Below are 15,518 nucleotides of genomic sequence, written 5' to 3'. Positions count from 1 at the left end.
CCCTCCTGCTCATAGTCACAAAGCTTATCCTCTTAGTTACTTTGACTTGACTGACAATGCCTCCACAGATGTAGTCAGAGAAATTGGAGGTATCACAGATACTAAAGGTGTAGGGACCTGGGGGATGAAAAGAATGAAGGGTTATCTGTCAATTCATTCCCTCCCAAGATCAACAGCACTATCAAAAGAGGAATATGAAAACCTCCCACCTTCTTCCTCACCTAACACCCTCCCCCATACAGTGGGAGTTTGGAGTTAACAGATATAAGCTATTATATATAGAATGGGTAAACAACAGGGTCCTACTGTAGAGCACACAGAAGTCTATTCAGTATCCTGAGATAAACCATCATGGAATAGAATATGAAAAAGAATGTATATATAGATAACTGAGTTACTTTGCTGTAAAGCAAAAAGTAACTAATTTTTAAATCAACTATACTTCAATTAAGAAATAAAAATAATGTATCGTACATCATAAAACAAAATCAAAAACGAAAACACAATGCTGATTTCTTCAGACAACACAGGTATTCTATGCCTAAATGCCACTCTAGAGAAAAAGAAGTAAGGCCTGAAAGGATCAGATGGCAACTACATAATTTCTCTAGAACAGACTCAAAAATATTAAAGGAACACAAAACACAACTCCAAAACGCTAACATTCACAATTACCTTCCATCCATCAACACTTACCAGAAACTTACCAGCAACATCTGTGGCTTTAGTTTTCATTAAATTTGTAAATTTTTTGTCCATTATTTCTTCAAAAACTCTTTTGGCCCACCCCTTTCTTGGGAATTTCTTTGACATGTGAAATATATTTATAATAGATGTTTTAATGTTCTTGACCTGTGATTTTACATAACAGATGTGATTAACAAATTAACACACAAGAAAAAATTAGGAAGTTTAACAAAGTAGAAGAAACTATGCAAAATACAAAAGGTGTGTGTGTGGGGGGAAAGTCAAACAAGTCAAGTGCCTTAATACTCATGTATTTGGAGTTCTGGAAAGAGATAATGATATGGCAGTGAGCTCCGAAAGTAATATTTTCAAAAAACATGTGGGCAGAAATTTTCCCAATTTCATAAAACTATAAACCCATATTTAATAATTACTTAATAAACTGCAGAAGAGACATGGAGAAAACTATACAAATGTATATAATGTATTATATATATATATATATATATATATATATATATATATATATATATATATATATATATATATATATATATATATATATATTCCTCTGTGCTCTGTTTTTTCCGAATCCCATGTTTTGGTACGTTGTGTTTACATTTTCATTCACTTCAGAGTATTTTCTAATATCTCTTGGACACTGTTTGACTCTTTTATTACTTAGGAATGCATTGTTTAATTTCCACATATTTACAAGTTTTCACATGTTCCTCCTATTACTGATGCCCATTATTCTTTCCTTTGTGGTCAGAGAACAATTTGGTGTGATTTAAATTATTGACACTTGTTTTATGGCCTAACGTGAAGTCTATCCTGGAGAACATTCCTAGTTCAGTGAAAGGAAATTGTATTCTTCTGTTCTTGGGAGGAATGTTGTGTACATGTCTGTTAAGTGCACTCGGTTTATATCATAGTTTTGTTTAGGTCTTCTCTTCCCTTGGTGATCATATGTTTTGTCATTCATTTGGATATGCTGTTGAACCTATTTATCTCTCTCTCAAATTTTGTAAGTTTTTGATTCAGGTATCTGGAACTTTTTTGTTAGGTGAGCATTTGTTTATAATTCTTGTGTATTTCAACAGATTTACCCTTTTATCAATAATATATTATTAATCTAATATAATAATACAGTAATATATACTGTCCTTTGTCTCATTTTTTTATTTAAAATCTGTTTTGTCTGTTGTTAGTATAGTCACTATAACTCTCTTTCGAGTTTTCTTGGCATGAGACTTATCTTTGCAACATTTTACTTAAAATCTATTTGTTTCACACTAAGATTTGTCTCTTTAACAACATATAGGTGGTCATGTTTTTAAAAAATCCATACTGACAATCTGCTTTTTAATTGGACATCTTCTAGTGTACCACTTTTATGGTTATTTGTTATTTCTTTTACTATATACATTTTAGAGCCATTTTATTAGTGGTTGCTCTGGAATTAGGTTGTTATAAAGTAAACTGACAGTTTCTAACAACCAAGTTCACATTAATACCAACTTAATTTCAATATATGAATTTTTTCTTTTATCTAGTTTATCCTTTTTCTTGTGTTGTTCTTATCATAAATTACATCTTTATACACTTTTTACATCAGCACCAATTAATTTTTTTTTCCTGTGGAGTAATGCTTTAAATCAGGTAAGAGAAAAAAGTAACTGCATTTGTTTACTATTGTTGCTTTAACACATTTTCAGGAATTCAATTGTTTAAAACTTTACAAATTGTTCTCATAAAATACTACATGTTAGAAGTCCCAAATCCATTTTACTGGGCTAAAGTCAATAAGTTGGCAGGATTGGGTCCATCTGGAGACTCTGCTGGGAGAATGTATTTCCTTGCCCTTTTTTTTTTTTTTTTTTTTTGCTTAGTGGTTGCTAGTATTCCTAGTCTAGTAACCCCTTCTACTACCTTCAAATACATCAGTTCATTATCTACTTCTGTCATCACATTAACTTGTCCTCTGTCACCGACATCTCCTTCATTCCTCTTATAAGAAGCATTTGATTAGATCCACCCAAGGTAACCCAAGAAAATTTCCCATCTGAAGACTCTAATATAATCATATATGCAAAGTTTTCTGCATAAAATAACATACATGTCCTGGGGATTAAAATGTGGGCATATTGGGGGACTATTATTCAGACTACAATCATACAAACAAAAAAATCGTTTAAATTATCCTCTATATTTACCTATATAATTACTTTTACTGATGTTCTTTCTTTCTCTGGATTTGAGTTATCATCAAAGTGTCTTTCATTTTAGTTTGTACTCTCTCCAAGAATTATCTCATCTTGTAGGGCAGATAGTTAGCAATAAATCCTCTCCGTTTTGTGCTTATCTGGAATTGTCTTAATCCTGTCCTCAGTTTCAAAAGATGGCGTTGCTGCATATAAAAATCTTGGTTGACAGTTTTTGTTTTTTTTTTCTTTTAGCACTATGAATGTATCGAAGTGTTTTCTGTCCTGCATGTTGTCTGATGAGTAGTCTTTTTTTTTTTTTTGGCTTAATTGAGAATCTCTTACATGTCATGGGTTGCTACACAGTGCTTTCACAATTCTCTCTTGGTTTTTGGCTTTCAGTAGTTTATGATATGTGTTGCTATGGATCTCTTTGAGTTTAACCTGCTTTGAGTTTGTTTAGCTGAGCGAATCTGTATAATGATGTTTTGCATCAAATTTGGGATGTTTCTCGGCATTAATTCTTAAAACTTTCTTTCTGCACCCATAATTATTTTGACAACTCCCCAGGTTAAAGTACATCTGCACTGGGTGACCTCCAAATTATGTCATATATAGACAGTCTTGCAAACGCAGAATTCCAAGGAACATCTCAGTCACATCAGATAATGATAAATCTTTGGAGATGAGGTTCTGAAAGAATTCTCACTTTGTTCTTCTCCTTCTGGTGGCTACTCGGATGCAAAAGGAATGCATACTCTTTCAATATGTACTATTATTAAGCTGGAAAAAAGGAGGATGGGATTGTGACCATTTAAAGTCTCTAGAGCTTGCTGATCTTACCAAGATTCAGTCATTTTTAAACACGTAAATACTTCCCTAGTTCCTGTCAAATTTTGTCAATTTCCAGAGTTCTGAAAAAGTTGAGTCTGACAACTTTGTAGGTTTGTAATGTAAAGAATTTTTGGAGGGCCTTACACTATCATCTTCTGACATAACTCATTAGCTGTCCTTTCTGAGGAAGAAACAATGATCCTTTCGTGTTCCAGCCCGCAGTTGGCACAAGAGAAGTGTTGGACCCTTACAGTAATTCTTTCCATGATTATCAGCTGTGTGACCTGAAGACAGGGACCTCACTTCTCTGGGCCATCTATAAAATGAGGATAATGATTGTAACTTTCCCCATTGGTAGAGTTTAAATGACTAAATATGAATAAAGGGAATAAAAAGAGTGTGACCCAGAGTACATCCTACCTAATTAACATTAGTAGCTGGAATACTATTAAATTACCTGGTGTATTATGACACCTGATAAAGACTTACATTCACCACACTGTAAAGATCATGTAAGTATTTGCTGTTCTTCTTATCATCACCTTCATACCACCAATGGATGCTGAAAAGAAATTGCCTGTGATCACACAGCTGGGAGAGAACAATGCTGGATTTTTCATTTAGAAACTTTGCAGGTAACTGACATACTGGACCAGAAGGCTTTCCCTTCCTCATATACAGAAGTATGTACTTCTTCGCTAGACACAAGGCTCACAACTCTGTAACCCGTTAGGGAAAATGATACATAGTTTATGTACATGAATGAGCAAAGGCCATACTCTTCATGATAGATGTACATCTGTCCTAAATAGAGCCTCTCTAAATTGGGACTATACTTTCCCTCATGAATAACCAATGCATGTAATTTTGCATGATAATACTGTGTCCCAGCAGCACAACTGTTCTTTCTCCATTCCTGACAAGAAGGGCGCCATATGTTCATGAATGGTATTAAAACTATAGAAAATGAAGTCCTAATGGTACCCTGTTTCTCTCCAGATCCCAGTTGACTATCTCCAGTATCCTTTCTTAGCCTGACTTGAAGACTATTTTTACGAGAAAAGTGATTTCCGATGAATCGAATCTTATTGACACAGATCACCAAATGCTTGGAGGACCCTATAATGGAACTTGGGTCACAAAAGTCATTCTGGCAAGATCCCAACACTTGTACTAGGACCCTTACTTAAACAATATTCCTCAAATCCTGCCTTGAATAGAAATCTCCAATTTTACCCAAATCCACCTCCCTTTGGAGAACATTGCAAATACCATGTGCTATCGAAACATGGCCACCAATGACCATCTGCCAAATATTCCTAAGCCCTGGGGCAAAATGATATGCCTCCAAAGAGACATCCAAATCCCTCCTCTCAGTCCCTAAACACCACCTCTATAGGTCCCCTCCAGAATAGACATCCCCTAAATGGCACCATGGGCCATAGATGCAAAGACATACCTCAGGGTATACCTGAAGTTTAGATCCTTTCTACAAATGACATGTAGGCTTTTAGACAACTTGAACTCCTCTTGACTCATGAAACACTCTTATTTACCATTGCAACAAAAAGAATAGGAATAAACATACCCGGGGAGAGAAAAGAGTTGTATGCAGAACACTATAAGATGCTGATGAAAGAAATGAAAGGTGATACAGATGGAGAGATATGTCATGTCCTTGGGTTGGAAGAATCAACATTGTAAAAATGACTATATTACCCAAATCAATCTACAGATTCAATGCAATGCCTATCAAACTATCAATCGCATTTTCCAGGGAATCAGAAGAAAATATTGCACAATGTGTATGGAAATAAAAAGACACCGAATAACGAAAACAAACTTGAGAAAGAAAAACGGATCTGGATGAATCAGGCTCCTGAACTTCAGACTATACTACAAAGTTACAGTCCTCAACACAGTATGGTACTGACAGAAAAACAGAAATATACATCAATGTAACAGTATAGAAAGCCCAGAGATAAACCCACTCACATATAGTCATCTTATTTTTGACAAAGCAGTTAAGCATATACAATGGAGATAAGACATCCTCTTCAACAAGTGGTGCTGGGAAAACTGGACGGATACATGTCCAAGAATGAAATTAAAACACTCACTAACACCATACACAAAAATAAACACAAATGGATTAAAGTCCTAAATGTAAAGTCAGACATGACCAAACAATTAGAGGAAAACTTAGGCAGAACACTCTATGACATAAATCACAGCAAGATTCTTTTTGACCCACCTCCTAGAGAAATGGAAGTAAAAACAGAAATAAACAAATGGGACCTAGTGAAATTTAAAAGCTTTTGCACAGCAAAGGAAACCATAAACAAGACCAAAAGACAACCCTGAGAATAGGAGAACATATATGCAAATGAAGCAACTGAAAAATGATTAATCTCCAAATTTTACCAACAGGTCATGCAGCTCCAAACCAAAAACATAAACAACAATCCAAAAATGAGCAGAAGATCTAACTATACAGTTCTCCAAGGATGATATACAGATTGCCATAAAACACATGAAAGGTTGCCCAATATCATGAATCATTAAAGAAATGTAAATCAAATCTACAATGAGGTATCACCTCACATTAGTCAGAATGACCATCAACAAAAACGGTACAAACAATAAATTCTGTAGAGGGTGTGAAGAAAAGGGAAACTTCTGGCACTGTTGTTTGGAATGTAAATTGTTACAGTCACTACGGAGAAAAGTATGGAGGTCATAAGAAACTACTACTAGAAATAGCATATGACCCAGCAATCCCACTACTGTGCTTATACCCTGAGAAAACCATAATTCAAAAGGAGTCATGGAACACAAAGTTCATTACAGGTCTATTTACAATAGCCAGGACATGGAAGCAACTTAAGTGTCCATGGACAGAAGAATGGATAAAGAATGTGTGGCATATATATATAAAATGGAATATTACTCAGACATAAATAGAAATGAATTTGAGCTCTTTGTGGTTAGTTGGATGGACTTAGAGTCTGCCATATTTCGTGAAGTAAATCAGAAAGAAAAAAGAAAAAACTGTTTGCTAAGACTTATGTACGAAATCAGAAAATAAAAAGGTTCTGATGAACGTAGGGGCAGGAGAGGAATAAAGATGCAGATGTAGAGAATCGACTTGATAACACTTGCAGGGGCAAGGATAAGCTGGCACGAAGTGAGATAGTCATATAGACGTACATACACTACCAAATGTAAAATGGATAGCTAGTGGAAAGCAGCTGCATAACACAGGGAGATAAGTTCAGTGCTTTGTGACCACCTAGCTGGGTGAGATAGGGATGGTGTGAGGAAAATGCAATAGGGAGTGGATAAGGTAATATATGTATATCTATAGCTGATTCACTTTGATATACAGCAGAACCTAATGCAATATTGTAAAGCAATTATACTCCGATATAGGTGTTAAAAAAAAGGAATATGCTGTCTATAAGAGCCATTTTAACTTTAAGGACACACATAAGCTAAAGGTGTGGGAATACAAACTGATAGTGCAAACACTTTCCAAACAAGAGCAGGACTGGCTCTCCCAATCTCATGTAATACAGACTTTCAGTCACAGTAAATAAGGTCAGTATAAAATAATAATGGATCAATTTATCAAGAGGTTATAATTATTGTAAATATATATGTACTGAATGTTGCATGATTAAACAAATATTTAAATCAACCATTAAGAGATCTGATAGGAGAAAACAACAGTAAAAATAATAATACTAAGGAACTATATTATCCCACTTTCTACCTTAGAAAATTAATAAAGACACAGAAGGTACCTAATAAACTTATAGAGAACTTCCATTCATCAGAACCAGAATCCACATGCTTCTTAAGTGCTGATGGAACATTCCCCCTGATAGTCACTGCCTTGGTACATAAAGCAAGCCTTAACAAATTTAAGAACATCAAAACCACATTGAGCATCCTGTTTTATCATAACGTTATGAAGCTAGAAATCAGTAACAAGAGAAAAAGTGAAAAATTCCTAATATGTAAAATTAAACAGCACACACTGGAAAAATCTATGGGTCAAGGAAGAAGTCAAAAGGGAAATCTGAAACTACCTTCACATAAACAAAAATGACAACATACTAAAACTTTGGGGATGTAGCATAATCAATCTAAAGAGTGAATTTTTAGCATTCATAACTTCTTTTATTAAGAGAAAAGAATGATCTTAAATAAACGACATATCCTTATACATGAAGGCCTAGGGAAAAGGAACAAATTAATTTCCAAGAATAAAAGGAAGAAATATGAAATTTTCAAATGGAAATCAATAAAACAATAATCATATAATTATTTAAAAACTGAATCCAAGAGCTGGTATTTGTAAAGCATAATAAAATTGACAAACTTTAGCTAGACTAATGAAGAGAAAAAAGAACTTAATAAATAAAACTTTAATTGAAAGAGGAGAAATTGTGACTGACACCCTAGCATACAAATAATAATAAAGAAAGCTAAAAAACAGGGTCACACAAATGCATAAATCTCCACTAACTCTAATGTACCATGTTGCAAGACCATCACGAAGAAGACAAAAAAAAAGTATGTCTTGATCATACAAATGATGAATTAGAAAATTGATTCAGTATTCAACACTCTCCAAACAAAGAGAAGTCGAGGATCAGATCATTTCATGGGTGAATTCTACTGAACATTTAATGAAGATTTATTGCCAGGCCTTCCCAACCCTACCAAATAACTAAAAAAGAGGAAACATTTCCAAACTCATTTTATAAAACCAGCATTTATCTGATTAACAAAGCCAGATAAAGATATAACAAGGGAATCACAAAACAAAACAAACAAAAAACGCAGAACTTACAGGCCAATATACTTGTACATATTGATCGAAAAATTCTCAAGAAAATTCTAGCAAACCAAGTTCAATAGCACACTAAAAGGATCAACATGATAAGGTGGGATAACTCCTAAGGATGTAAGGGTAGTTAACATATTAAAATCAATACTTTTAATTAACCACAGGAACAGCATGCAGAAGAAATGTTTGAAAGTATTTTTTAGACTTTCTTGATTAAAGCTCTCAACTAACTGTGTAGCGAAGAAACATTTTAAATGTAATAAAGGTCATATATTAACAAGCCCACAGCTAACATCATATTCATGGTGAAGAGCTGAAAACTTTTCCTCTCAGACAGGAAGAAATAAAAAATGCCCACTATCACCACTCCTATTCAACATAATATTAGAATACCTAGCCAGAAGCATTAAGCAAGAAAAAGAAAAGAAAGGGATCAAAAGTGGAAAGGAAGAAGTAAAAATGCCTCTGTTGGAAGATAAAATATGCTGTATGAAGGAAATCCTAAAGTCTCCACCAAAAACCGCATGAAATTGTTAATACTAATAAACAAATTCAGTAATGTTGTTGGCTGTGAAACAAAAATACCAAATTAGTTGCATGTGTATACACTAACAAGAAAATAGCAGACACAAAAATAAAGAAAACACTTCCATTTACGGCAGTACCAAAAACAATAAAATGTTAGGACTACATTTAAGCAAGGAGACAAAAACATCTGTACACCTAAAAATATGATATTTACAAAAACTGAAGAAGACACAAGTGAATAGAAACATATCCCATGTTTCTGAATTGAAAGAATGAATACTGTACAAATGTTCACGCTACCTAAAGCCATCTATAGTTTCATTTGAAACCCAGTAAATTTTCAATGGCAATTTTCCTAGAAATAGAATAACAATCCTAAAAATTGTACAAAACAACAAAGGAACCTGAAAATAGCCAAAACAATTTTCAGCAAGATAAACAAAGCTGGTTGCAACTCACTTTCTGGTTTCAAACTATTATACAAAGTTATGGTAATCTAAATAGTGTGAAATTAGCATAAAGAAGACAATAGACCAATAGAATAGGACTGACAGCCCAGAAATAAACTCAGCCATGTCCAGTCAACTAACATTTGACAAGGACGACAAGAATAAACAATGGAGTAAAAATAGACTTTACACTGAGTGGTGTTGGAAAAACGGGATATCCACACAGAAAAGAATAAAATTGAACACCCATCTTAGACGATTCAAAAATTAACACAACATGAACAGAAATCACAACATGCCTAGAATTAAACAGAAAATAATCTCCAAGGCATTTGTCTCAGCAATGATTCTTTTGGGTATGATACCAAAAGTAGAAGGAACAAAAGGAAAATTCAACATGTGTGACAACATCAAATTTAAAAGCCTCTGCACAAAAAGAAACTTGAACAGAGTGAAGAGACATTGAACAGGAGGCATAAGAATTCTCCTATGGAATGGGAGAAAAGATTTGCCAACAACATGCCTGCTACGGGACTAATGTCCAAACATAAAAGGATTCAATTAAAAAAAAAGCTGAATAATCTAATTAAAACGTGGGCTGAACACCTTAGCAGATATACTACCTTCATAGGAGACCTACAAATGACCAAGAGACACATGAACATTTGCTCAACATCTGTAATAGTAAGAGAAATGCAAAATAAAACCCCAAAGAGATGTCAACTCACACATTTCCTAGTGGTTATTATGAAAAAGAAAAGACAGAAAAGTGTAGTCAAGCATGTAGAAAACTGGGAAAACTTACAGACTGTTGGTGGGAATATACCTTAGTACAACCACTACATAAAATAATTAGGATGTTCCTCAAAGTACTAAAAATAATACCACCATATAACCTAGCAATTCCATTTCTGAATATACATATTTGAAGGAAATGAAATCAGTTACTTTACTGAGATATTTGAACTCCCATGTTCACTGTATTAATATTTACCAAAATATGCAAGGCATAGACACTAACTGTTTATCAATGAATAAACGGATTAAGAACTGTATATATTACCACAATGAATATTATACAGCCATATAAAGAAAATCCTGCAATTTGTGACCACATGAAATCAACTTGTGGGCATTATGCTTAGTGAAACAAAAAGAGACATAAAGACAAACTGTGTGGTCCCACTTATTTATTAAATCTAAATGGCAGAGGTCATCAAAACAGAGAGTTGATATGTATTTAGTAGGTGTGGGTTTGGGAAAAATAAGGAGATGAGAGTCAAAGAGTACAAATGTCCTGGTATAAAATATGTAGATTCTTGGGATCTAAGTTACAGCATAGTGACTTAGTTACCAACACTTTATTGCATATTTCAAGGTTACTAGGAAAGGAGATCTTAAATGTTCTTACAGCACACACACAAAAATGGTAACTATGTGAGGTGATAGAAGTATTAACTAACATTATTATCACATTATTTCACAACATAGATGTAAGTCTAATCATCATGCTGTGTACCTTATAATTACCAAGGTTATATGTCAATTATATCTCAATAATGTTGGGGAAAATGTATTAAAGATAGGACCTAAATGTTTCAAAGCCTTTGAGTAAAGATAAGGAACAAACTTCTCAAGATTGGCCTTGGCAATAATTTCTTGACAATGACAGCAGGAGAGAAGGCAACAAAATCAAAAGTTAAGTGAAGTGAAATTGACCTGAAACATTCCTATATAATAAAGGAAACAATCAACAGAATTAACAGGCAATCTATAGAATAGTATAAAATATTTACAAACACGTACCTTAGAAGTGGCTAATATCCAACATACATAAGGAAAGTGCAAAACCTCAGTAGTGGGATATCACCTCATATCTGTTAGATTGGCTATTATCAAAAAAGAGAAGACAGCAGGCATGACAAAAGGGAACCACCTTACACTCTTGTTGGGAATGCTGTTTGGTGTAGCCACTCTAGAAAAGAGTTTGGAGGTTCCTCATAAAACCAAAAATTAGAACTACCAAATCATCCAGAACAAAATCTTTGGTTATTTATAAAATGGAAGGAAAAATGCCGACTCTAAAAAACACCTGAATACCATGTACACTGCACCATCATTCTCAAATGCCATACCAGGATAACTACACACTTAGCCTGAATAGATGGATAAAGGAAAGGTGCCCCAGCAAGTTATTTTGTGTGGCAGGAAATAAAAGTGGCACAATAAAAATATATTCAGGCATACTAGTAATAAAATGGTGCCTTTGTAACAAAATGGGTGCACCTTAAGGGCACTATGTTAAGTCATCATCTCTAATAGTAAAAGATGTTGAGAAGAAGTATGATGAAAGAAGAAGTAAGAAGTACTTAAGAAGTAAATCAGACAAATAAAAACAAAAATGGTGTAATCTCACTTATAGGAAAAAAAATTAATCTTCGTTGCAGGTTTTTCTCCTTCATCACTTTAAATATATCCTGCCAGTCCCTTCTGCCTTGGAGAATTTAACAACTGTCCTTCACAATCTCTTCCAAAATATAGCAGAGGGAGGAACACTCCAAAACTAATTCTATGGTGCCACAATCACCCTGATACCAAAACCAGGCAAAGATATAATAAAAAAAAGGAAAACTACAGGCCAATATCACTGATGAATATAGATGCAAAAATCCTCAACAAAATGGTAGCAAACAGAAGCCAACAGCACATTAAAAGGATAATACACCATGATCAAGTGGAGTTTATTCCAAGAATACAAGGATTCTTCAATATATGCAAATCAATCAACGTGACACTTCATATTAACCAATTGAAGGAGAAAAACAATATGATCATCTCAATGGATGCAGGGAAACTTTCGAAAAAATTCAAACCCAATATATGATAAAAACCCTCCACATAGTAAGCATAGAGGGGAGTTTCCTCAACATAATAAAGGCCATATATGACAAACCCACAGCAAACATCATCCTCAATGGTGAAAAACTGAAAGTATTTTCATTAAGATCAGGAACAAGACAAAGTTGTCCACCCTCACAGCTCTTTCTCCACATAGATTTGGGAGTTTCAGACACAGCAATCAGAGAAGAAAAGGAAATAAAAGGAATCCAAATCAGAAATGAAGAAGTAAAGCTGTCACTCTTTGCAGATGACTTGATACTACACATAGAGTATCCTAAGGATGCTACCAGAAGATGAATAGAGCTAACCGATAAATTTGGTAAAGTAGCACAATACAAAATTAATGCACAGAAATCTCTGGGATTCCAATAGGTTAATGATGTAAAATCTGAAAGAGAAATTAAGGAAACACTCTCATTTACCATTGCAACAAATAGAATAGAAGGAAACATACCCAGGTAGACAAAAGACCTGTATGCAGAAACCTATAAGATGCTGATGAAAGAAATGAAGGAGGATACAAAGAGATGGAGATATATACCATGTTCTTGGGTTTGAAGAATCAACATAGTGAAAATGACTGTATGACATAACGCAATCTACACAGTCAATGCAATCCATATCAAAATACCAATGGCATTTTCGAGGGAACTAGAAGAAAAAAATTCACAGTGTGTATGGAAAAAAAAAAAAAAAACATGCCGAATAGCCAAAACAATCTTGAGAAAGAAAAACAGAGCTGGATGAATCGTGCTCCTGGACTTCAGACTATACTAAAAGCTACAGTAATCAAGACAGTATGGTACTGGCACAAAAACAGAAATATAGATCAATGGAGCACGGTAGAAAGCCCAGGGGTAAACCCACAGATATATGGTCACCTTATTTTTGATAAAGGAGGGAAGAATATACAATGGAAATAAGACATCCTCTTCAACAAGTGGTGCTGGGAAAACTGAGTGGCTACATGTACAAGAATGAAATTAGAACACTCCCTAACGCCATACACAAAAATAAACACAAATCGATTAAAGGACTAAATGTAAGGTGAGACACTATCAAACACTTAGAGGAAAACATAGGCAGAACACTCTATGACATAAATAACAGCAAGATTCTTTTTGACCCACTTCCTAGAAAAATGGAAATAAAAACAAAATTAAAGTAATGGGACATAGTGAAAAAAAATTTTTCACAGGAAAGGAAACTATAAACAACACGAAACGACAACCCTCAGAATGGGAGAAAATATTTGCAAATGAAGCAACTGAAATAGGATTAATCTCCAAAATTTACCAACAGCTCATGCAGCTGTAAACCAAAAAACACAAACCATCCAAAATGGGCAGAAAACCTAAATAGACATTTCTCCAAAGATGATACCCAGATTGCAATAAAACACATGAAAGTTTGCTCAACCTTTCATGTTGAGCATGAATCATTATAGAAATATAAATCAAATCTACAATGAGGTATTACCTCACACTAGTCAGAGGAGCCGTCATCAAAAAATCAATATACTATACATTCTTGAGAGAGTGTAGGGAATAGGAAACCCTCCAGCACTGTTAATGGGAATGAAAATTGTTACAGTCACTATAGAGAACAGTATGGTGGTCATTAAGAAACTAAAACTAGAACTAATATATGACCCCACAATCCCACAACTGTGCATATACCCTGAGAAAACTATAATTCAAAAAGAGTCATGGACCACACAGTTCATTACATGTGTAATTACAATAGCCAGGACAGGGAAAAAGCTAAGTGTCAATCGACACATGAATGAATAAAGAAGGTGTGGCATATATATACAATGGAATATTACTCAGAGATAAAGAGAAATTAAATTGAGCTATTTGCAGTTAGGTGGATAGACTTAGAGTCTATCATACTGTGTGAAGTCAGAAAGAGAAAAAGAAAAACACTTTGCTAACACATATATATGGAATCTAAAAAAAAGTTTCTGATGAAGGTAGAAGCAGCACAGGAAAAAAGATGCAGATGTAGAGAATCGACTTGAGAACATGGGGAGTGGAAAGCGTAAGCTGGCACGAAGTGTGAGAGTGGTATGTACATATATACACTACGAAATGTAAAATAGATAGCTAGTGGAAAGCAGCTTCATAGCACAGGGAGATACGTTCAGTGCTTTGTGACCACCTAGCTTGGTGGGATAGGGAGGGTGGGAGGGAGATGCAAGAGGGAGTGGATATGGGAATATACCTATAGCTGATTCACTTTACTATACAGCAGAAACTAACACAACAGTGTAAAACAATTATATTGCCATATAAATGATAAAAAAAACCAATATGCTGTCTAAAAGAACCATTTTATCATTAAGGACACACATAAGCTGAAGGTGAGGGAATAGAAATTGATAGTCCAAACAGTTTCCAAACAAGTGCAGGACTTGATCTCCCAATCTCAGGTAATACAGACTTTCAGTCAAAGTAGGTCACAAGTGATAAATAAGGTCAGTATACAATGATAATGGATCAATTTATCAAGAGAAAATAATAATTGTAAATATATATGTACTGAACGTTGCGGGATTAAACATATATTTAAATCAACCATTAAGAGATCTGATAGAGGGCTTCCCTGGTGGCGCAGTGCTTGAGAGTCCACCTGCCGTGCAGGGGGCATGCCTTCATGCCCCGGTCTGGGAAGAACCCACATGCCGTGGAGCGGCTGGGCCCGTGAGCCATGGCCGCTGAGCCTGCACGTCCGGAGCCTGTGCTCTGCAGCGGGAGATGCCACAACAGTGAGAGACCCGTATACACACAGCCCCCCAAAAAAAAAAAAAAAAAAAAATCTGAGAGGATAAATCAACAATAAAACAAATAATAGTAAGTGACTGTATTATCCCACTTTCTACCTTAGAAAATTAATAAAGAAACAGAATGTACCTAATAAACTTATAGAAAACTTCCATTCAACAGTACCAAAATTCATATTCTGCTTAAGTGCTGAAGGAGCATTTCCCAGAATGGACACTGTCTTGAAACATAAAGCAAGCGTTAACAAATTTAAGAAGATCAGAGTCACATT

At 34.6% G+C, this 15,518-nt stretch overlaps 1 pseudogene across 1 annotated transcript in view; it reads right to left on the bottom strand.

Annotated features, from left to right (window-relative positions):
- Positions 1-15,518, bottom strand: part of LOC308609666 (ubiquitin-like modifier-activating enzyme 1) — a 41,070-nt pseudogene that overhangs the window by 17,474 nt on the left and 8,078 nt on the right. The window contains exon 2 of the transcript in view: positions 20-117. The product of the transcript in view is annotated as a ubiquitin-like modifier-activating enzyme 1 (transcript). The remainder of the gene's footprint in view (positions 1-19; positions 118-15,518) is intronic.

Source organism: Mesoplodon bidens, assembly GCF_964165515.1.
Source record: "Mesoplodon bidens genome assembly, chromosome: Y".
Classification (NCBI taxonomy): Eukaryota; Metazoa; Chordata; class Mammalia; order Artiodactyla; family Ziphiidae; genus Mesoplodon; species Mesoplodon bidens.
The sequence above is the reverse complement of the archived record's forward strand: the minus strand, read 5'-3'. Positions and strand labels throughout refer to the sequence as shown.